This window comes from Dendropsophus ebraccatus, chromosome 6, assembly GCF_027789765.1.
Source record: "Dendropsophus ebraccatus isolate aDenEbr1 chromosome 6, aDenEbr1.pat, whole genome shotgun sequence".
NCBI lineage: Eukaryota > Metazoa > Chordata > Amphibia > Anura > Hylidae > Dendropsophus > Dendropsophus ebraccatus.
The window spans coordinates 39,548,975-39,572,369 of record NC_091459.1 but is presented as its reverse complement, the minus strand read 5'-3'; the positions used below and the strand labels follow the sequence as shown (position 1 = coordinate 39,572,369).

The following is a 23,395-nucleotide window of genomic DNA, read 5'->3' as shown; positions in this document are numbered from 1 at the left end:
TTTTGTACCCCCCCCCCTATAGAAGTTTATGGAGGAACATAAGGAACTACGGTATAACAAAGTCTTCAGTTTACAGAAATACAGTGTACGCCACTGGTTCTGGACAGCCATGAGAAAACAAGTTTTAGCAATGACGTCAGTTTTTCGGTCAATAAAGTTATGTCGCCATGGAGAATACTGAACTAACTATGTGCCGGGCAATGGTTCAAGAAAATTATGCAATGTAAATAAAGAGAGATATGTGCCTTATTATAAAGAAGCTGAGAGGAGCCTGTGCTGTGGATGATAAGTGATGTCGCTGAGGGCAACGCTTAATTGTTCCCTTTTGTGCCAAGGGCCATTTGACCATGAGGAGTTATGTGTTCTGCTCGAAAGAATTCCACTAAGTAAAAGAATAAAAGTCAATGCACCCATTCAAACTTCATCCAGTACTAACAATTCTCTGTATATTCAGAGCTGCAGTGCACGTTATCCATCTATTACCCATTCATTGTACACATTAATAATTCATATTATTTTGATGCATAACCATGTCCAGTTTACAATTTTAATGAAAGGATTCCAATCAGCGGATTATTAGCCACATGTTGTATTCATCTGATTTCCAATTATCATAACAGCGACGCGTACTCAACATAAATTGCCAGGCAGATGAACATGTAAAGGATGCACCTGGCGCTCATGAAGATCCTACAATCATGGAAGCATTTGCCTGACCTCAGCGGACATTTTTAGGTGTCTAATGCAGCTGTAATGGAAAAAATCCTGAGGTCATGTTCACACACTGTGGGGGAGATTTATCAAACATGGTGTTAAGTAAAACTGGCTCAGTTGTCCCTAGCAACCAATCAGATTCCACTTTTCATTTTTCAAAGCGTCTGTGAGGAATGTATGGTGGAATCAGATTGGTTGCCGGGGGCAACTGAGCCAGCACTACTCTACACCATGTTTGATAAATCTCCCCCTGTATGTTTAGACATATTGCGATATAATTGCATTATTGCAGTATTAGGCTATGTGCACACTTAGGGCCCTAGTCCACAGGACGATTATCGTTTGGATAATCGTTAACGATAAACGATCACAAACGACCACTATTGCGAACGGCCTAAAATCGTTCACCCAATTACACGGAACGATGATCGTTACTTATGACCGTTCTTGCGGTCTCTTGTCGTCTCTATTGTGGTTGACGCTACTGCGAACGACCGAACGGCGTCTCATTCCATGCAAACGATTTGCAAACGAGCAACGATAACAATAGGTCCAGGTCTCATTAAGCGATCAACAATTTCTCGTTCGTCGTTTAATCATTAACTGCTATTCAACCGAATGATTATCGCTTCGTTCCGAACAATCTAACGATTATTCGAACAATAATCGTCCCGTGGAATAGGGTCCTTAGTATGAGACCGGCCATACTTTTTTTTTTTTAGCAAAATACATCCAAATAACAGTGGTTATTTCCAGTCTTCAATTCACAATGCATAGAATAACTGCCGTTGTTCATAGCCGCCATCAAATTAATGTTCAAGATATTTGTTGATGGCCGTTTTTTGAGGGAACAACGGACGTTAGTTTAAGTTTTTCTTGTTTATCCATTCACCATCTTTTTGACAAAATTCGATGGACCTTTAAAAATAGCTACACCCAAAAGGTGTTCAAAGTGGCCATCATCCAACCTACACTAAAATAATGTGCCAATGGCTGTCATTGCAATGACGGCCACAAAAGTATGTTAAATAATGACCATTATTTGGTACTGAAAAATGCAGCCATTATTTTGAGCATCAAATAACGGCCGTTGAAAATTGTTGTGTGAACATAGCCTTAGGCATTTTATGAAATGCCATACTTACTTCCTAGCGTTTTTTGGCTGTGGTGTTTTTTTTCTCTCCTCTTTGGTGTTGTTTTGGCTCTGTGGGAGTATTTCCAAAAAGCAGCATTCTGAAGGTTTTGTGTTTTTTTTTTTTACTGCAAACTGCGGCGTTTCTCTTCCATAGAGTTTAGTGAAATTCTTTCTGTTCATCTTAATAATACCAGTGCTTATGTTTATGGTGTTTTTTGCTTCTTTTGCTTGGCAACTATGTCATGTGATTCCTGATGAAAAGGAAGTTCAGCCATCTTGCCTGCTCTCAAGATATACCGCATTTTCCGGCGTGCAAGACGACTTTTTAACCCCGAAAAATCTTCTTAGAAGTCGGGGGGCGTCTTATCCGCTGGGTATGGTCACCCCATACGGTGGGGGGGCTCAAAAATGACCCCATCCCTATTGTATGGGGCGACCACTATAAAAAAAAAAAACATTCAACTCACCTAGGGCCCGTTCCCGGCCTCTGCGCACCTCTCGTACCGTTCCCGCCGCAGGCAGTGTGACATACACTACCTGTGCGGGTACAAAGATCGCGACCCTCTCCTGGGCAGCCGAGCGTCTTGTCAGAGAGGCTCGGAGACGCTCGGCTGCCGGGAAGCTTCGGCTGCCTGGGAGAGGTTCAACAACCCCCGTCTCTGGCGCAGGTAGTGTGCGTCACACTGCCTCTATCGGGAACGGTACAGGAGGCGCGCAGAGGTCGGGAACGGGCCCTAGGTGAGTTAAATGTTTGTTTGTTTTTTATTTAGCTGCAGTTAACTCCTGCCTGACCCCAGCAGGGCGTATAAGGCGAACCCCTGACAATCTTCTTAAAAGTCAGGGGTCGTCTTATACGCCCAGACGCCTTATACGCTGGAAAATACGGTAAGTAAGAGTGAGTAAGTTGCCCGGAGGACTCCCTTGGTGTGGTCGTACTGTTAGCCCACATGCCTGCTAGAGTTGTAGTAAATGTGCCTAAGCTTGTCTAGTATGTAGATATGCCTTATTGTATGTTCCTTAGTAAATGTACTCATATGTGACTCTTTGATGGAATAGTTTTGCCCCTTTAAAGTCATATTTGTATTCAGTTAGTCAAGTCCACAGCTCAGTAAGGTCTGTAAGTAGTTTCCCTTTTAACTGCAGGTTAGTTTGCATTTTTTTTTTTAAAAAGGCGTATTGCATATTATTTGATATGTCTCTATTGAGATGCAAGATGAAATAACAACAAAACTGCAGATTAACATTATTTTTTATTTTGTGACTGCAGCTATAAGTGTGAATTGTTATTTTTAGGCAAATCATACTGTATTAATATTCCTGCATCACGTGAAAAAAATTGTATGTAGTTATGTAATGTAGTTACCATTTGAGTTCTTATGCTTGAGCATTTTAAGAGTTTTTTAATGTGCTGTAAAAGGAAATTCACTTTGGATGAATTCCTGGATAAAATAAGTGACTTTAGCCCGCCAGAAAGATTCACAACTTTTCCGATTTGGAAATAATGGTTCTAGCTGTTGTTTATTCTGAACTTTTATTATTTTTTTTTAAATAAGTGAGTATCATGAAGATAGCTGGCCATGCAGATTTGATAGATATTACTCGATCTATTTGAATAACTCACCCCACAGAAAACTGGGACAATGTCTAAATGTACAATACAATATAATACTGCAATAATGCAATTATATCGCAATATGTCTAAACATACAGCAGGAGATTTATCAAAATGGTGTAAAGTAGAATTGTCTTAGTTGCCCCTAGCAACCAATCAGATTCCACCTTTCATTTTTCAAAGAGTCTGTGAGGAATGAAAGGTGGAATCTGATTGGTTGCTAGGGGCAACTGAGCCAGTTTCACTTTACACCAGTTTGATAAATCTCCCCCACAGTGTAGACTATAAAGACCATATGATTCTACATCACTCAAGGATGCACTGTCCATGGGACAACATGAGCACCAACCTATGACTATATCCATGTTTTCCAGGGCTCTCTAGTGCTGCATCCAACTTCTTCAGCCACTGGTAATCAAATGCAGAATGATTGGATGTCTATTTGGCAGGATCCTTGACTCTCAGCCTTTGCAGGCCTTATAGTGGATCAGTGATAACCGGCGATGTATACTTAAAGGGGTAGTGCGGAGCTAAAAAATTATTCACAGAATAACACACATTACAAAGTTATACAACTTTGTAATGTATGTTATGTCTGTGAATCGCCCCCTTCGCCGTGGCCCACCACCCCCACCCCTGTACCCGGAAGTGTGTGGTGCATTATACATTACCTGATCCGTGTCGAGGGCCGTCCGCCATTTTGTGCCAAACGTCATCTTCGGACGGACGGCCGAATCGCTGCCGCCGCCCCCCCTCCGCCGCGTCACAACTGTGAACTCAGCCAATCGCGGCTGAGCACAGTTGTGACGCGGCGAAGGGGGGACGGCGGCAGCGATTCGTCCGTCCAAAGATGACGTTTGGCACAAAATGGCGGACGGCCCTCGACACGGATCAGGTAATGTATAATGCACCACACACTTCCAGGTACACGGGCGGGGGTGGTGGGACACAGGAAGGGGGCGATTCACAGACATAACATACATTACAAAGTTGTATAACTTTGTAATGTGTGTTATTCTGTGAATAATTTTTTAGCGCCGCACTACCCCTTTAAGGCTCAGACACAATTTTGTACTATGTTTTTATGGGCTGTAAAAACACCTGTTTCTTAAAGGAGAATTCCGGGCTGGGGTGATTTTTGGCAGAGTGCTAGGGACAGGGTGGAGCCCGGAGTTCTCCTTTAGGGTTCAAACCCACTTGCTGGATCTGCAGCGATTCTCCTTGCTGCATTTTGGAGCGAGACTCGCTGCAGATCCTGGCCCTATACTTTCATTAGCAGAGAAACTCGCAGCAGGGATGTACATCCCTGCTGCGATTTTGTCTGCAGCCCTCCCCATTAACCCCCTAGCCGCCGGACATTATCGGTTCCCCGTTCCTGCTTGCTTCGGGGCTCCCGGTGTCTTCACGGCCCGCCCGGCCAATCAGTGCGCTGTGGCGGGGCAGCGCACTGATTGGCCGGGCGGAACGTGTAGGGAGCCGCCGAAGCAAGCAGGAGCAGGTACCTGGTAATGTATATCCTGCCCGCCGGCCTCATGATAGCCGGCTGCAGCCCCCGGCCGCATGATAGCCCCCCGCACCCCCCAGCCGTACGATCGCCCCCCGCAGCCCCCAGCCGCACGGGCTGTGGGGGTGATCGTGCGGCCGGGGGCTGCGGGGGGCGATCGTGCAGCCGGGGGCTGCGGGGGGGCTATCGTACGGCCGGGGGCTGCGGGGGGCTATCGTACGGCCGGGGGGTGCGGGGGGCTGTCATGCGGCCGGGGGCTGCCGCAGCGCCGCAGCGCACTGATTGGCCAGGCGGGCCGTGTACATCCCTGCTGCGAGTTTCTCTGCAAATGAAAGTATAGGGCTGGGATCTGCAGAGAGTCTCGCTGCAAAAACGCAGCAAGGAGACTCGCTGCAGATCCGGCAAGTGGGTTTGTACCCTTAATGTTTCTATCTCTGGCGTTTTATCCCTTGCATGTTTTTTTTTCTCAACCAAGTCAGGTGATTCTTTACAATGTGATTTCAGGTTTCCTAGTGAAGAATAGGGGGGGAAATGCCATAAAAATGCTAATATGTATATAGACCTGTCTTTTTTTTCTTCCTGTCTGGAAGAGTATAAAAAGATTTTGTATGGGGATTATATTTAATTCTTTGAGGGTAGGGTGGGAGCACTTTTTTATATTTTATTCAGCACTATTTTTTTCCACTAGTGCACCTTTCCCTGTGATCTCCTGATCGCAGATACAATAGCACAGTGTATTGTGTCTGTCAGCATAACACTTCCAGGCAATCTATACAGCCATGCATCCAGCAGACAATGATCAAGTCACTGGACTGCCAGTGAGACACCGGCCAATGCGTCACATGCTGTGGTCCTACTTTTCCCATGGCATGTAATGGGTTAAACTGGCAAGATCTGGTCCTGGCAGTACGTGCAGACACCCAGATGTTATACTGACAGCTGAGCTCCTGGGATCCTTGTGCATGAAGCTTACATCACTCTATTCCGACTGTGTTATAAAAAAGCATATTAGTCACAGTAAGGCCCATTAGTAACCAACGTAATTGGCGCATATTGGCAGTCACTAAGGGGTTAAAAGGTTATTATTACTAATAATAATCACATTACGCTATGATTATGTGGATAAATACTGAATTAACTTTTGGTCATTCTAATGCTAATGCCCTGTGGATGAAACTCAGTCATGGGAGAGGTAGTAGACCATGTTGACTTTTTTTATGGGAAACACCTGCAGTATATAGAAGAAGGAAAAGAAGGACATCTGCTTTTCCTGACAGGATCATCAGTTAGAGGATTTCTTTTATACGTTTTTTTTTATGGACGTCAAAAAGTTAACTATTTGTGGTACTTATGTTCATAATATATGTTCTAAGCATGTGTGGGTATGTTTTTATACAGTTGCACCAACACCTCGCACCTCACACCTGTCCTAACCAAGGTCCGGTTGCCGGGTGTCCGGGGGTGGGTGTTACTGCTCCTGGCTACCGTGACAAGAAGCCTCTAAAACACCAGAACCCCCCAGGAGGGCCCAACATTAGCTCCAGCAACCCAGGCCACGACATAAGGGTTAGTTTATTGGTCTTTGTATAGTGGACATTATTAAGGGTAGCTTCACACATAACGTATCCACAGCGGACAATTGCCTATTCTCTTCAATGGGCTGACATACTCGCAGCGGGATGACAATTATGTTAAACTAAGCGCCATTAATCCCAGTGGTCCGGGAAGATACTGTACCGGGTCACCGTTCCTGCTTGCTTCAGGGCTTCAGGGGGGGTGGTTAAAGGCGCCGGGGTTATGTACTCGCAGCAGAATTTTCATAGGGGAATTGAGGAGGTGTATCCACCTGCGCTTATCCGTCATTGGACGTTGCCATCTTATTAAAATGATGAGCTTTTCGAAGCTACTATATCTCAAGCAAACTATACCCATACTATTGAAACATTGCGATGTGCGTCGTCTGAATACAGAGTTCACAAAGTTCTTGTGGCAAGGAAAGAAACTTCGTATAGCATTGCAAAAACTTATGTTACACGGTATTGAAGGGGGTGTTGGCTTCCGTAACATTTGAGGATATAAATTGACATGTTTGTTTCACCACACCTTTGACTGGATACATGCTACATATCAGTTCTCTAATGTGAGACTTGAATCGGAGCCGGTGTTCCCCTGGAGTCTTGTGGCGTCTCTTCACTCAAAAGTAGCCTCACTCCCCACACATCTTAAAGGGACTATAGTCATAAGGGACACAGTTATTGCCCACTTTCTCCAAATTATTAAGGCATTATCTTTCTGTAAAAGCAGACTAAGAGATGTGTTTTGATGGCATACTAGCTTTGGAACCACAACTAATTTCTTTGTCTGATTTAGACGGAATTTTTCACACTGATTTTCTCACGGTGTCTTCAGCACGCCTTTTTGCTAAATGGGAGGAAATTACTAATGACTCTGATGTTGGTGACAGGGTTGGCAAAAGTGAGACAATGTGTGGTGAATAGAGATGGAGGCACACGTATTTTTGTATAATCCATCGTGCAATATACATATTTAATCTCCCTGCATCCCCACATTTTCCGGACCGTACAACGGCATGCCCTAAGTGTAAAGTAACAGCCACCGACCTGTGACATAGATTATCGACCTGTGACATAGATTATGGATTTGCCCTAGACAAGCATATGGGGGAAAATGTATGCTGAATATATGCTTGTTTTCTGACCCAGAAATACACTTGTCTATATTTTGTGGCAGAGTACAGAAGAAGGATGCCAGCCCTTTATTGCGGGTGCCTTGCTTAGTCTGGCCTCTCCCCATTGACCTGTCTGGCACGGGTGACCCCGCCAGGAGTACTACTCTGACCAGCTTAGCTCAGTGGATCATGGAGGCACACAAGCTCCCTCATCACGTCAAGGTGACGGCACCTATTCACTCTGTTTAACTGTACCACAGACAGCTTTCTCAATGTCTGTAATGGTAACATGCATTACAATAAAAATCAGGGGTTCTAGTGCAGGGGGCCTGATACTGGGGCATGTAGTATGTTGGGGGCATGATTCTGGGGTCTGTGTTATGCAGGGGGACTAATACCAGGATCTTATTACGGGGTCTGTATTATGCTGGGGGCATGATACCAGGGTTTTATTATGGGGTCTGTATTATGCTGGGGGCATGATACCAGGGTTTTATTATGGGGTCTGTATTATGCTGGGGGCATGATACCAGGGTCTTATTATGGGGTCTGTGTTATGCTGGGGGTCTGCATCTTGGGTGTTGAACAGATGACCAGATGTTCGGCACCCACACTAGACAGTGAACGGGGGTGCAAACAGTTTGTCTCTGTTCACTGTGTAGTAGTGTTGACCTGTATCTGCACCTCAGCTCCCATTTAAGGAAACAGGAGGCAAAAAAATAATCTTGGGAAAAAAAATCTTGGAAAAAAAAATTAAATCTATATATTTTTTTTTTTACAGGAACAAGAACAAAAAACAGACAGCGAGTGGACCTTCGTGCCCTCTAATGCCAGAAATGAATTTTTGTCCCAGTCTGGCCCTGGTTGGGATCATAATATGGAAGTGGTAAGACACAGGAGTGAAAAGAATTATCAGAAGAGTCAAGTGAAGGATTACCTGTGGAGAGCTACAGAAGGCCTGGAATCAGCAGGTACAATTGTTTCAAAGCAAATAATAAGTAATGCCCTCAACCTCCATGGCCTGTATGCACAATCACCATGCAAGACTTCTTGGATAAACAAAAAATGTTCATGTGTGTTTAAAGTGTACCTGTCGTTTGTAAAAACTTTTGACGTATCATAGAGAAATGTTAAAAGTTTTGATCGGTCCGGGTCTGGGTGTTCAGACTTGAACCAATTGGGAGAGTGAGGCGGGAGAAAATGCACTGCAGCACATCCTGAACGTTGTTTTACCTAGTGTGTACATAGCCTTAGGGAAAATTTCTATCTAAAAAGAATATCATTTTTTATTTTATACACATGGAAAACAAAAGTAGCATTGTAAAATAACACGATCACATGAATCTCAAAAGTTCCAGTCTCACTGTGGAATTTATTTGGTAATTTCATGTTTTAGTAGTTTTTGCTTTTAGTATGATATTAACAGATACTGCCTTTGTTACTAGTTTAGTTACTATTCCAGACCAAATATTCTAACTGTTTAAGAGTATGTTCACACAATGTATAAGGGAGTGTTTATACAATTTGGCAATGAAAAGAGCAGCTGTTCTTTTCAGCATGGGCAGCATTGCATTGAAATCAATGCAATGCCTCTCTTTCCATGCACACGTCGCGCTGACAATGGCCGTTGTTCCCCCTAAGGCTGCACAAATAATTAACATTAATTGTCAATTATTTGCAGTCGTTAATGCAGAAACAACAGCCATTGTTTCCGCTCTGTCCACACAATGTATGGCCGTTATGACGATTTACTGCTGATTTCACCATGCAAACACTTTAAACATCCAAGGCCGTTTTTTACGGTCAGGAAACACGGTTTTGGTAGGCTTTAGGAAACCATTCGTGTTTCCTGGCCGTAAAAAAGGAGGGGCGAGAAAAAAATAACATACTTACCTGCTACAGGCTGCAGCGGTGTCCTCCTCCGCCTTTTGGTGACATCACTTGTGCACCACAATGCTGGAGGGAGGTAGCGGCCTCTTGTATCTAGAGGTATAATGCTGCCTCCGGCCAAAAGAGTTATTGACACAGTCAGGAGCCAATGGTTCCAGGCCCGGTCAATCACAGTGCCGCATTTAACTGTATGCAAGCCTGGTTAGGAGCACTTACAGTTAAAGGGCCAGCGTCAGCACCCGGCAGTGCCTGGGCTGCCATACAATGCATCCAGAATTTTGGACAGATTCTGAATGTGAATTCGGACATGTCCTATATTTTCCGACACAAACAATTTCAGGAAAAATCTGGAAGAGTATGCACGCCCAATAAAATCTGGTTAAATTTCACAGACGTGTAAAGGAGGTCTAAAAAGGGTGTAATTCTGTGTGATGCTGTCTACAGCATGGAAATTTGATTTTAAAACTCTCATCCACATACATTTTGTAGAGTTTACCAGTGCAAATCCACAAGTAAAACCAGTCCATTATACATATTTGGGTTATAGTGCCAAATGTCATGACCAAAGACTGCAATCCGAAAAAATGCTGTTGTGGGAACATTGCTTCATAATCGTTTTCAATTCATTTATAAAAAAAAATACATCAGAATGCACCAGTCTCACAATAGGGCTGCGAGTTAAAGTGTTACAAGGTCAGTGCCGTAGCTACCATAGAGGCAGGGTAGGCAAGGAGAAGGTAAGAGCCGCCCTGTGTCCCTTTGCTTAACCCCTTATGTACTGCAGTGTGTAAGTGACCCAATGTTTACTTAAATGCTGGAACACAAAAAAAGTTAAGCAGAAGACAAAGAGATCTCTGCTTCACTGCACTGAAAACCCCTGACCTCTGTTCTCGCTGCTGCAATCAAGTCGGAAAATGTGCAGAGCTCCTGCAGAGGTCAGGGGTTATCAGTGCACCAGCAGTAAAGCAGATATCGCCTTGTCTTCTGAACATTGGGTCACTTACACACTGCCGTACATAAGGGGTTAAGTAGAAGGTAGTCTGCTCCTGTATCTATGTATTTAATCACAAGGGCTCCTAACTGGCTCTTATAGTTAAAAACCGTTGACTGACAGAGCAAGCAGCCAACTGCTCTGCCAGTGACTCTTGTGGCTACAGGCAGGATTCTGCCTTTGACCACAAGAGATTAAATTTTTTGGCCACATCACCGAGTATATATGTTGCAGTGTAATGATAGATTCAGGGATTTGATCAAATCCCTAAGGGGGAAATGATGAAATGACCGCGCTGTTCCCTAGGGATTTGAATCACTGACCACTTTCAGGGAAATGGTGGAATGAATTCTATCATTTCCTCCTACAAGATAAAATTTGTTTACTGTATCTCCCCCAGCCTGTCCCCTCTGCTCCTCGTTTGCCTCCGACGCCTCTCTGCTCCCCGTTCTGCTAATTTCCCCTGCAACATGCCTCCTGTTCCCCCAGCCTGTCCGCTCTGCTCCACGTCCACCCTGCCGTCATATGCCTGCCGGGAGGTGTGCCACTCTGCTCCCCGTCAGCCTACGGTCCTGTCCGCCCCGCCCTGGAACATGCCTCCTGCTCCCCCAGCTTTTCTGCTCTGCTCCCCATCTGCCCCACCGCCATATGCCTGCTGTGAGGTGTGCCACTCTGCTCCCCGTCCGTTTCTGGTCCCATCCGCCCTGCCGCCAAATGCCTGCCGGGAGATGTGGCGTTCTGCTCCCTGTCCACCCCGCTGCCATATGCCTACAGGGAGTTGTGCCACTCTACTCCCCCATCCGCCTCCGCCGCCATGCCTGCTGGGAGGTTCCGTCTGCCCCGCTGTCGAGAGGTGTGCCGATTTGCTCCCCGTCCGCCTCGCTGCCAAACATAGAGCAGGGTGATTCCTCACTCGTTTCCCTGAAAGTGATCAGGAATTTGATGAAACGCCGTGGTCATTTTATCATTTCCAGGGATTTGATCAAATCCCTGGATTCTATCATTTCACTGCAATATATATACACACAGTGCTTTGTATTGTGTGTGGGGGGCATACAGTTTTTTTGCTATGGGGCCTCGTGAATCCTAGCTACACCCCCGTACAAGGTTTATGTAATAGTCACAAGTAGCCATAGTTTATGAATGGTTTGAACACTACTAATAAAAGAAAGTGGTCAGCAAGTAGCACTTTAGGCTTCGTCAATCACACTTTAAAAGGATTTATTGCAAAAGTCTGCCGAGTATACTGCTGAAGGTGGTAGAATTCAGGTCAGACATACTCAACAAATGTGTTAAACGTGGTTTGAGAGAGCGGTATGTTCTCATGTATTGTTTGCACGTTGGGTGAGATTAGTCAGCTTTCTGATAGGCGTCTAACCTTAACAATGTGAGCATACACTTTTAACCATGTGCAAAGCATGCGATGTAAGGTGTCAGTGGCTGATGTTCCTAAATTGGTTTTACAGCTTTAATAAAGCTCCCCACCACTTCCTCTATATTGTAGAGAAGCAGCGTACAAAGAGGTCTCAAAAAGTCTCTATAAATCTATAGGTAAGTCAACTATTATGTGTTCTATTATTAATAATCATTTCTTTTGTGTCAAGGATTTATTTATGATGTAGCCAGACTAACACATCTAGTTATCGCCGTTCAACTCTGTTAACTCTGCTTAATCTGTATATACTGTGGTGCTTGAAAGTTTGTGAACCCTTCAGTATTTTCAATTTTTTTACATTAAAGGGAACCTAGGATGACGGCGCCAAGCCCGCCCGACCCCCCAGTGGAGCCCCGTATACCTATTCTTTCCTGCAAGTCCCGCTCCCGTGACAGAGATATTACCGTCGGAAGCTGTGCGCGCGCTCAGTAGAGATGAGTCCGATGCCAATAAAGAATGACAGTTCCAGTCATTCTCTATGAGCATCGGACTCATCTTAGGTACTTGGCATACAGTGTGTGCTCACCTTCGGGCGGCGATATCTCCGTCCCGGGACCGGATCCAGGAACGGGACTTGCAGGAAAGGGTAAGTATCAGGGGCTCCCCCAGGGGGTCGGACGGGCTTGGCGCCGTCATCCCAGGTGACAGGTACTCTTTATGTGGATCCAAAGAGCAAAATCAAACAAATGGGTCAAAAATATTAGACTTCATTATTTATTTAAGAAAATGGTTCAATATCATATATGCGATAATGGCAAAAGTATGTGAGCCATTGCTTTCAAGTGATACTGTCACCATCACCATCATTTGCATAGGTGACATTCTCAGCAGCATCGGGCCAACCATCTACTGCACCTTGCCAAAGTACCTAGTTAGTGATGTCCTGCACTTCTTTCATGAGTAAAAATGCTTTTATGTGAACAAGGTGAACAAGGTATGGTTTCTTGGCTGTTCAGCCCCCTCTCCCCGCCTAGGTGACGCTGTCCACCAATATTTAAAAGCATTTTTATACATGAAAGAGGTGCAGGAGCAAAGTTACTTTGGCAATGTGTGGCAGGCGCTGTGCCTGATGCTGCTAGGAACGTCACCTATGCAAACGCGAGTGACAGTATCACTTTCATATTCTTTAACCTTTTATTTTTGTAGAATGACTTGTGTACTTAGGGTCGTTGATTTGCTGCTTGACTAACGTTCTTGTGAGATAAAGTTTACAGACAGATGTCCTGACTAGAGATGAGCACAACGCATGCGCGAATACAATCATTTGTTGCTGAAGAAGATAAATGCAGCCCTATGGAGTCAGGAAAAACATGGATACAGCTATAGGGCAGCATCCAGTTTCTTCCTCCATCGTTAATAAAATGCAGCACTATCGGACTCGAGCATGCTCCAGTTGCGCTCAAGTCTAGTTATGACCTTTTTCTTTATAATTTGCTGGAGTAAATCAGAATTTATTGTTCCAATGGTAATGGCCATTCAGGCCCAAAGCATAGCATTGCAAAAAACAGATGCATTTGTGTGCATCCGTTTTGATCAGTTTTTCCATTGACTTCCATTGTAAAAAAAAAAGGATCAAAACGGTAGCTGACACTACTTTTGTGTCCGTCAAAAAAAACGCATCCGTTTTGATCCGTTTTTTTACAATGGAGGTCAATGGAAAAACTGATCAAAACGGATGCACACAAATGCATCCGTCTTTTTCATCAGTTTTTTGAAAAAAACGGATTAAAAAAAACGGATTGCAAAAACGCAGTGTGAACCCAGCCTTATTCCCATCTCAGCTCATATAGATAAACCCATAGGGCTCATCAAATCACCGTAATTATTTTTGTAAATTCATTCAATTAGCAAACTTATCTCCTCCTGATTCATCTACTTGTTGATCAGTCAACAAGTAGATGATCAGTCATGGTCAAGGTTACCGAACACCAATCTGCTCTAAAAGCAGTGGCCTGGCTGGTATATATACATAGCTGTAGTACATATATTTATATATATTAAACAGTATATATACACTATAGCGTATATACATCTACATTATAGCTATATACGCAGGCTAGATCGCTGCTTTTAGAGTAGAGAGGTGGTTGGTAATCTACATAACAAGCTGTCAACAATGGGAGGGAAAGAGCAGCATATGAGGAGGAGGAGGCAAGTTTGCTAAATAAAAATAGTTATCAAAAAAATTTAACTTGATGAGTCCTACAAGCATAGCTATATTAGCTGAGATGGGAATACCCCTTTAGGGTAGCTTCACACGTAACATATCTGCAGCGGATTTCACACTGCGAGTTCACAGTGAAATCAGCTGTGGATACCTCTCCTGTCAGTGTCAATGTGATTACATATTCGCAGGCAGGGTGGAGGTGTGGCCTCCTCGCGGGCCTGATTTATCATGATTTACACCAAATCTACACCTGCTGGAAATACAGCTGGAAAAAAGGGGATAGGGCTGTTGTTAAGACCATAAATGTCCCCTTAAGGGTACGTTCACATGTACCATATCCACAGCGGATTTTACGCTGCGTGTTCGCAGCGGAATCCGCTGCGGATACCTGCCCATTCACTTCAATGGGCTGACATACTGGCAGCCCGGGTACATACATTACGGGGTCACCGCTCTGGCTTGCTTCAGGGGCTCCTGGTGTATCTCAGTGCTCAGCCAATCGGTGCACTGCGGCGGGGCAAAAATCCAATGTGGATACGGTACATGTGAAAGTGCCCTAAATGTTTTGAAAGTTTGCAAATTTTCTAATAAACTTCTAATCCCTCTAAAATCCTAAAAAGTACAACGATGGTTACTAAATGACGCCATCATAAAGTAAACATATTGTAAATGTAAATTATTAGCTCATTTATATGCCATCACAATCTCTCTTACAAGGGTTATCCAATGCTACAAAAACATGGCCACTTTCCCCCCCTCTCTTGTTTCCAGGTCAGGTGTGGTTTGCAGTTAAGCTCCATTTACTTCAATGGAACTGAGTTTGAAACCCCACCCAATCTGGAGACAAGAGAGGGGGGGGGGGGAAGTGGCCATGTTTTTGTAGCACTGGATAACCCCTTTAAAAACAGAGAATTTGAAACTTTCAAAGTTTTTCACAAATGATTGCTACAGATATCGACCAATATTCATCACTAACATAAAATACAATGTATCATAAAAAAACTTAAAAACATAGTTACGTTAAAGCATCACAAAGTTTTTAGCACAAAAAGTGGAAGTGGTCAAAATTAGCTTGGTCCTTAAGGAGTTAAATACAGGTCACCCACCTGTATATATGTATCGATTAAAAGCACCTGATTTTAATTTCACCTCCAAATTATCTGCTTATGGTGGTTTTACACGGAGCGATAATTCGCCCGATAGCACGATTAACGATTTTGAATGAACAATGTTTTTTCTTATAACGATCAGCGTTTAGACGGAACGATACATCGTACGGAAAAATCGTTATGCAATCGCTTAAGCCTATCTCACACATAGGTGAAATCGTTGAAAGACTGTTTACACGGAATGATCTGCAAATTTTTTTGCGAACGATCAACAACGATTTGAGAACATGTTGAAAGATAAAAAAAAAAACGATTTCTCGCTCCTCGTTATCGTGCAAATTAGAACGATAAATCGTTCCGTGTAAAACCACCATAACCCTAACTTTCTATATAGATGGGAGGAAAGAGTTTGGGGTAGATTGAAATGAAAGAAAATAACACGGCTGCCGTATATGTAATTTTCGGATTTGGCACTTCACTCTTGCTGATAATTGTTACTATTGAAGACAGTCCATGCCTCTAGGGCCTTCTGCCTCCTCTATGTGACACACAAGGGATGTAGTTACTGAAACTGTCAGAGAATCAAAACCAATTGTCATCCGTCCATATATCTTGTCTTCATCAAACATCCAGAAATGTTTTATCCATGTTCACTAGTCACCAACAATCTGGTGTAAACCTTCATTCCCTTCAGTATATGCTGATATGTGAACTTGAACAATTTGATTAATGCATTACACATTGAGGCTATGTTCACACTGCGTATGAATCCGTCCGTAGTGCGAATCGCGAATATACGCACGTAGTTTTGAGGTTGATGCGTTCGCTTGAAAGTATATGATATACGCCCGCACAATGCACACTACGTATGAGCTTACGGCCGGATCGTATACAGCAATGCGAAAAATGAACAAGACCATTGTTTGAGGACGGTTTAGAATGTTGAAACTCACGTCCGTGGATTTCCATGCGGTCCCGTACGAAGTACTTATTTTAGCCAAATTGAACTTGATTTTCAATCCAAAAGGTTCTGTGTGGTTTACGGGGCTGGGCGAAGATTTCCAAGTAAATGACCTGCCTCAGATCGCTTCGAAACAAGCTAGGGAAGCATAACTCTACTACGGGCGTATGTTCATGGTTCGTACGCATCCGGCCGCATGTCTATTTTTCCCACGCCCGTAGTTTCAGCCACACATGTACGGCGGCGTACGATCTACGATCGTAGATCGTGTGAACATAGCCTGAAAACGTACGTTCTCCCATAGGCTGCCTGCATGCATTAGAGTTCTGTCTTGAGAATTTGGTAGCATGAGGCATCAGACCCCCACTTGAAAAGCAAGACTCTCAATTACTCTGTGAGGGGGCCTTGTGATCTAGTGGAGGTGGATCTGGGGGAGCTGGGAGCAGTGGGCATCGACAGTGTGCTTCAGTGACACTATAAATGCCTAAATGCAATTTTACAAATCATACAGAACTGGCCAACAAAGAACAAAGGTACTATGGTACTGTGTGTGCATATTTCTATTCATGTGTGTCAGCGGTTTGAGGGCCAGATTCCCTTTTACCCCTTAGGCTGCGTTCACACTACGTATATTTCAGTCAGTGTATTTCAGTCAGTATTGCAACCAAAACCAGGAGTGGATTAAAAACACAGAAAGGATCTGTTCACACAATGTTAAAATTGAGTGGATGGCTGCCATATAACAGTAAATAACGGCCATTATTTCAATATAACAGCCGTTGTTCTAAAATAACAGTAAATATTTGCCATTAAATGACGGCCATCCACTCAATTTCAACATTGTGTGAACAGAGCCTTTCTGTCTTTTTAATCCACTCCTGGTTTTGGTTGCAATACTGACTGAAATATACGTAGTGTGAACGCAGCCAAAAAGGAGAAGGTTGGTGAAAATTTTTATTAAAATATTGTATTGCCCCCCAAAAGTTATACAAATCACCAATATACACTTATTATGGGAAATGCTTATAAAGTGCTTTTTTCCCTGCACTTACTACTGCATCAAGGCCAGATAAAATGGTGATGTCACGACCCGACTCCCAGAGCTGTGCAGGCTATGGCTGCTGGAGAGGATGATGGCAGAGGGATGCTCAGTGTCCCTCCAGTGCCCTGTGTCCCTCAGTGTCCTCCTACCATCATCCTCTCCAGCAGCCACAGCCCGCACAGCTCTGGGAGTCGGGTCGTGACATCACCATTTTATCCAGGAAGTGAAGCCTTGATGCAGTAGTAAGTGCGGGGAAAAAAGCACTTTATAGGCATTTCCCATAATAAGTGTATATTGGTAAATTGTATAACTTTTGGGGGGCAACACAATGCTTTAATAAAGAATTTCGCCAGACTTCTCCTTTAAGGACACAGTGGATTTTGGCCTTAAGGACCAGTCCAATTTGCAGTTAACATTTTAGTTTTTTCCTGTTCGCCTTCTAAGAGCCATAGCGCTTTTATTTGGTCACATTGCGTGGTTCACAATCGTTCAGTGACAAGAGCCGCTCCTAACACCTAAACAAAAGAAAACAAGGTTACAGTGGGCTAAAGAGAAGAATCATGGAATGTGGAGCATTTGATAAAAGTGATAAATCACCAAATCTGCACTGGCCAAAATTCAGGAGCTTTTGTCTGGTGCCGTTCCAATGAAACATATGAAGATGACAGCGAAAGAAAAGCGTCACATTTCACAATCATTTATTATATGGGACTACATGTCAGGTAAAGGGTCCACAGGAAATGCAAGCATTATTACTTCAACAGTCAGTGTTCACATCTACATAGACATTCTGGGCTATAGAAAATAGGATTGATTATGATGAAGTAAAAGATAAAAAGTGAGAGTCCTCTTTACCATGATATATGATATTTCAGTTTATTATTAAAAGTTATCTATAAGGGTACGTTCACATTGAGGAATAGAGGCAGAAATTCCCAGCGGATCCTGCCTCAGTGTCTCAATGATAAGTATAGGCAGCCTCCGCTCTCCGCTCAAAGAATTGACGTTTCCGATTAAGACCTTTAAAAATGGAAAAGCTAAATGGAATTGTGGTGGAGAGAATAACGCTAGTGTGAACCTAGCCTAAATCTTTTCTATCAACTGGCTAGAGCCCCTATTACACGGGCCGATGGTGAGGAGCTACTTGTTCCCCACTATTACACATGCCAACAATGGGTGGGTCAGAGTGAAGGGGCCGCGGGATGCAGGGGCTCCCCAGGCATGACCATTGTTATTGTTCAAAAATCTTTCAACATGAAAAGGCAAGGATCCGCCAACATCATGCATGTCAGCTGATGATTGCCTTTTAACAGGAGCTATTACACCAATTGATTATCGGCCATAACGACCGATAACACAAAAATATTTATTCCTTTTGCAGGATGATAATACATCTTGCCACACACCATATGATCTTACAATTCTTCTTCTGGAAAGGCATATTAATCCAATTACAGTAGGGAAGGAGGTGTGGACGCTCAGGTGCAGTTGAAGATTTTTGTGCCCGCTATTTGGCAGGTGTAGGTCAGCCCTGGACACTGGCTAGAACACTCCAGGACCTTGAAATGCTTCTTACAGTCACTTCTAAGTTGCCCTGGCTGTGTGTTTTTGGGTCATTTGAAGACCCAACCACAACCCATATTCAATGCACTGAGGGAAGGAGGTTGTTGACCAAAATCTCATAATACATGGCCTCATCCATCCTTCCTTCAATACGTTGCAGTCGTCATGTCGCCTTTACAGAGAAGTACCCCCAAAGTATGATGTTTTCACCCCCATGCTTCATGGTTGGGACTGTGTTCTTGGGATCATTCTCATCCTTCTTCTTCGTCCAAACATGGCGTGGAGTTGATACCAAAAAGTCTATTATCTGACTATATGACCTTCTCCCATACCTCTTCTGGATCATCAGATGGTGATTGAACTTCAACTGGGCTTGGACATGTACTGGTGTGAGCAGGGAAACCTTGAAGGATTTTGAGCCATGATAGCATAGTGTGTTACTAACGGTAAATATTAAGATTGTGGTCCCAGCTCTCTTCAGGACATTGACCAACTACTTCTTTATAGTTCTGAGCTAATTCCTTACCTTTCTCAGAATTATCCTTACCCCACGAGGCAATATCTTGCATAGAGCCCTAGACTGAGGAAGATTGACAGTCATCTTATGTTTCTTCCACTTTCTAATAATTGCACCAATAGTTGTTGCCTTCTAACCAAGCTGCTTTCCTATTGTCCTGTAGCCCATCCCAGCCTTGTGCGAGTCCTTGACAGCTATTTGGTCTTGGCCATGGTGGACAGGTATATTTTATGAGTAAATGAGTAATGAATGTAATGAGGTAATGAGTTCAAAAAGGTACATTTAACACAGGTAACACAAATTAACACACAATTGCAGAGTAGGAGGAGCTTCTTAAATAAAAAACTAAGGCTAGTTTCACACTTTATTTTTGAATCTGTTTCATGGTATCCCTTTCAGTAAATTTAATTTTAAACCGGCTGGTACTGCAGTATGGAGCGTGCGGCCGGAGGCACGCTTCATAGTGTGCACTGACATGTCAGTTTTCTACGGCGCCGCTAGTATACACTACGGCTGGGATTCCCTAAGCCTGCAGCACAACGTAAGTTCCGTACCAATTACGGCCATTGCAACAACGGCCGTGATTAGTACGGAACTTACATTGTATGAACATGGCCTTATAATGTAAGTAAATGGAAAACGGATCCTGAATCATGGCAAACAACAGCATCGGCTTTCTTCCTTTAACCCCTTAAGGTCAAAGCCTATTTTCGTTTTTGCGCTTTTGCTTATTCCATTTTAAGTTTAAAAGTCCATAGCGCTTGCATTTTTTCACCTAGAGACGTATATGAGCGCTTATTTTTTGCGAAACCAATTGTACTTTGCAATGACAGGCATTATTTTTCCATAACATATGCTGCGAAACCGGAAAAAAATAATTTGCGCTGTCAAATTGAAAAAAAAACGAATTTGTTTTGATTTCGGGGAGTTTTGCATTTACGCCGTCCGTCCTATGGTAAAACTGACTTGTTATGCATGTTCCTCAAGTCGTTACGATTACTATGATATATAACATGTATAACTTATATTGTATCGGATGGCCTGTAAAAAATTCAAACCATTGTTAACAAATATACATTCCTTAAAATTGCTCCATTCCCAGGCTTATAGCGCTTTTATCCTTTAGTCTATGGGGCTGTGTGAGGTGTCAGTTTTTGCGCCATGATGTTTTCTTTCTATCGGTACCTTGATTGCGCATATACGACTTTTTGATCGTTTTTTATTACATTTTTCTGGATTTGATGCAACCAAAAATGCGCAATTTTGCACTTTGGAATTTTTTTGCGCTGACGCCGTTTACCGTGCGAGATCAGGAATGTGATTAATTAATAGTTCGGGCGATTACGCGCGCGTTGATAATAAATATGTTTATTTATTTATTTATTTATTAATTTATATTTATAAAATGGGAAAAGGGGGGTGATTTGGACTTTTATTAGGGGAGGGGATTTTTTATTAATAAAAACACTTTTTTACTTTTTTTTTTTACTGTAACTAGAAGCCCCCCTGGGGGACTTGTATATAGACAGCACTGATATCTCATAGAGATCAATGCTGTGTATATACACAGCAAAGATCGATTAGATCGGTCATAGATTACTATGGCCTGCTGTAGGCCATAGCAATCTATTGCCGAGCCGGGATCAGCGTCATTCCGACGCTGAGGCCCGGCACGAGCAGAAGAACGGATCTCCCCCCCGCGATTGCATCGCGGGGGGGAGATCCGTCCCACTAGACACCAGGGACGTGAGGTCTGAAGCCTCTAAGTGCAGCTGTCAGGTTTGACAGCTGCACTTAGAGGCTTAATTAGCCGGCGCGGCAACGGGACCCGCGCCGGCTAATAGAGGCACTGCCCGGCTGCACGTGTCAGCCGGGATCAGCGCCGTTCAGAGCGTCATGGGTCGCTAAGGGGTTAAACTCATAGGGTAAACAGACAGTAAAAATGTGAACCTAGACTTACAGGTCTCTGAGAGCCAGAGTTCTTGCTTGGTGGGTGATCAAATACAGTGGTGTCTTGGATTACGAGCATAATTCGTTCCAGGACCGCGCTTGTAATCCAAATCTACTCCTAAACCAAAGAAAATTTTACCACAAGTAATCATAGAAATGCAGACAATTGGTTCCACACTCCAAAAATAATGATTTTATATTCTGAATAACATGAAACAAACATTTATAAACAGCTGAATATGTCATATTATACATTATTGTACAGTATAGCAATCAGCATGTGGTGTATAATGTATAGTAACTGCATAAACCTGAAAAAACAGCAACCGTTTGTAAACAGAGGATGGAACTACAGATCCCCATAATGCAGTAGCGTAGTACAACAGGCTAGAATAGAGAAGCAAGGACTGCTGTCAGAGGTCTGTGTGGTCACATGACAGCAATAGGGAAGGGGGGGTGTTCAGCATGGACCAATCAGGACTGACAGAGACTGCAGGGAGCATGAAGGAATGAGAAGGGCAGATGAAGGCACATACATGCAGCACTCTGTCCGGGGAGAGAGGGGTTACAGCTATGGAGAGATTACCTCCACAGTCCTGTCCCCTGATGTAAGCCCCAGCCTGAAGTGGATCTGCTATGATTTGGAAGGTGAGGGACACTACTTGGGTCAGAGTACAGGGCTGTAGACCCCCCTATGCAGGACATGCCCCTCCCCAAATCGCCCTCCCACCCAGTACAGGGAGCTCTTAAACCAAAGCAATGCTCCTAAACCACGTCACAATTTTGAAAAACTGAGAGCTCTTAAACCAAAACGCTCTTAAACCAAGGTACCACTGTACTTCATTTATTCAATAAAATGCAAATTACTTAAAAATCATACAATGTAATTTTTTTTTTTAGAGATTTTGTCACTCACAGTTGAAGTGTATATTGGCAGTGTATCAAATACTTGTTTTTACCCCCTATACAGGAACAGTGAACTGTCTGGATCTCAATTTGATCCATAAATCTTTGATGGCATTTAAGAAAATTGGTACCTGACAAAGCTCTTTCCTGCAAAGGTGAACTGTCAAGTCCTTGTCGAGAAAAAAAGACACACACAACACATCTACATTTCATAAAAGTATTGTTGCCAACAAAAAAATTATAATATTGAACATCAATAATAATCAAACTGTATACACCCACTTGGCACTTTAGGCAACCACTTTTAAGTTGGTCCTTACAGTATTAGGTGTTGCATTGTGTGGCAAGCAATCCATAAAGGCCATGTTACATCATTTGTGATCAGAATGCGGTCATAAACATGTCAAAACTATTATCCAGTAGCCATTTCATATTGCTGATAATTCCGGCAACCTTGCAGTTATTGTGGAAGAAATGGGGGCGGGGTTTCGGACTTTGGAATGTGAAACTGTCAGAACGCGGCCTAAGGCCACGACCACGTCTTTTTTGGGGGGGTTTATTCGTCTGGTCGTCATTCCTAGCCCAAATAATGGGCATTATTTCAAAACAAGATCCATTATTTGTGCAATATTGAACGTTATTTGGGTTTATAATAATGGCCGTCCAAAAAAACAGATGTCACAAGGCTAAAAAAAGACATTGTGTGGTCGTGGCCTCACTCTACTGTACCTATCAGATTGAATAGACCGTGCTATTTTATATTTGTATTTAAAGCGGCACAATCAGCAGGTTCGGGCCAGTGAACCTGCTCATAGGAGCCAGCCCCTCTTTACCTCTGGATTCCCTTGCCGTCCTCCCTATACCGATGCGGTCCGGTATACCGGTGCGGTCCGGTATACCGGCATTTTCAGCTAATTCCTGGTAAGCTAATGAGCAGTCCCGGAGCATTTGGGGCGTTCCCCATGCTCCTGGAGCACTCGCTCGGACCGTCTAGCCTGCCTCCTCCTGGCCCGCCCCACTATGCATATTCATATATGCATAGCTAGGCCACTTGTTACGGACTGCTCCCTGCAAATGCGCCGTAACAAGTGGCCTAGCTATGCATATATGAATATGCATAGTGGGGCGGGGCGGGTAGGGGCGGGAGCAGGCAGGCTAGGCCGAGAATTAGCAGAAAACGCAGTTATACCGGACCACACCGGTATACGGA

The 23,395-nt window shown here is 43.6% G+C and overlaps 1 protein-coding gene across 3 annotated transcripts in view; it reads left to right on the top strand.

Annotated features, from left to right (window-relative positions):
* The first annotated feature begins 3,722 nt into the window (after positions 1-3,722).
* FYN (FYN proto-oncogene, Src family tyrosine kinase) overlaps positions 3,723-23,395 on the top strand; it is a 145,396-nt gene continuing 125,723 nt past the window's right edge. Inside the window, exons 1-3 of one of the 3 annotated variants that reach the window (XM_069974850.1) lie at positions 3,723-3,872; positions 8,436-8,625; positions 12,002-12,086. The gene's annotated coding sequence lies outside the window, so the exon portion shown is untranslated. Of the gene's footprint in view, positions 3,873-7,829; positions 7,877-8,435; positions 8,626-12,001; positions 12,087-23,395 lie in introns of those variants that run through there. The other 2 variants (XM_069974853.1, XM_069974852.1) reach the window with 2 other exon arrangements.